This window comes from Chrysochloris asiatica, unplaced genomic scaffold (genome assembly GCF_000296735.1).
Source record: "Chrysochloris asiatica unplaced genomic scaffold, ChrAsi1.0 scaffold00040, whole genome shotgun sequence".
Lineage (NCBI taxonomy): Eukaryota > Metazoa > Chordata > Mammalia > Afrosoricida > Chrysochloridae > Chrysochloris > Chrysochloris asiatica.
The window spans coordinates 10,156,406-10,157,820 of NW_006408558.1; positions in this window are offsets into that span (position 1 = coordinate 10,156,406).

The window sequence follows — 1,415 nt, forward strand, 5'->3', positions numbered from 1 at the left end:
TGAGGATTTTTGTTTTCTTTACATTGAGATGCAATCCATACCGAAGGCTGTGGTGTTTGATCTTCATCAGTAAATATTTTAAGTCCTCTTCACTTTGAGCAAGCAAGGTTGTATCATTTGCATATTGCAGGTTGTAATGACTTTTCCTACAATTCTGATGCTACATTTTTCTTCATATAACCCAGGTTCTCATATCATTAGCTCAGCATACAGGTTGAATAAGTACGGTGAAAGAATACAATCCTGTCGCACACCTTTCCTAATTTTAAACCATTCAGTGTTCCCTTGTTCTGTTCGAACAACTGCTTCTTGGTCTATGTACAGGTTCTTCATGAGCACAAATAAGTGTTCCAGAATACTCATTCTTCACAATTTAGAGCTTCAGAAACACTATACAGGTTTGCTATGAGTCAGAAACTTAGCAACAAGGGTTTCCTAGGCTGTATCATTTATGGGACTAGGTCACCAGCTCTTTTCTCCTATGGAGCGAACTATCAACCTTTTTGTTACTAGTCAAGAGCTTAACTATTGCACTACCACATCTAGAATAAACAAAACAAAACTAAAGCTGCAATTTTAAATATGAAAGAGCCATGAAATGTAATGGAAAGATTAAGACATGGTCAGTTTGCCTTCCCCCAAGGCAAATAAACATCTTGGGGAAAAAAAAAAAGTTTCCTCTTATTTCTAAGCCTTCCCATGCATTCACCTTGAGTCATAATCCTCTCTAATATGACTCATGAGCAATTTAAATCAAAGTTATTAGCATGAGCGAGCACTCTTTTAGCAAGGCTAGATCATGGGAGGATATTAGTGGTAAACCCAGTCAGATAAAGCAAAACCATGAATAGAATTTTCCTCCCTTTACAGAAACTTGATAGAAATTTGCAAAACTTATGACCTATTCATTACAAATATCCCTTTTCAACAACATAAATGGAGGCTATATACATGGACTTTGCCAGTGGAATGCACAGGAATCAGGCTGAGTACATCTGTGGAAAGAGATGTTGAAGAAGCTCATTATCATCAACCAGAATAAGGCCAGGAGCTGACTAGAGAAGAGACCTTCAATAGCTTATATGTTAGTTCAGTTAAAATAGAAGAAAACTGAAACAAGTCTACAAGAGCCAAAGTATGACCATGAGTATATCCTATCGGAAGATAGAAACCATCTCAAGAATATACTTGTCATAGATTCAATTTGTATTCCATCATCTCCTGGAACATTGTTTTATACCAATACCGTCAGTGCAGTTTGGACTTAGTTCTTCAATACCATTGTTGTTGTCAGGTGCCATTGAGTCGGAACCTACTCATAGCGACCCCATGCACAGCAGAACGAAACAATGTCCGATCCTGGGCCAACCTCACTGCCACCGCCACACTTGATGCCATCAATGATGCCACCTGGC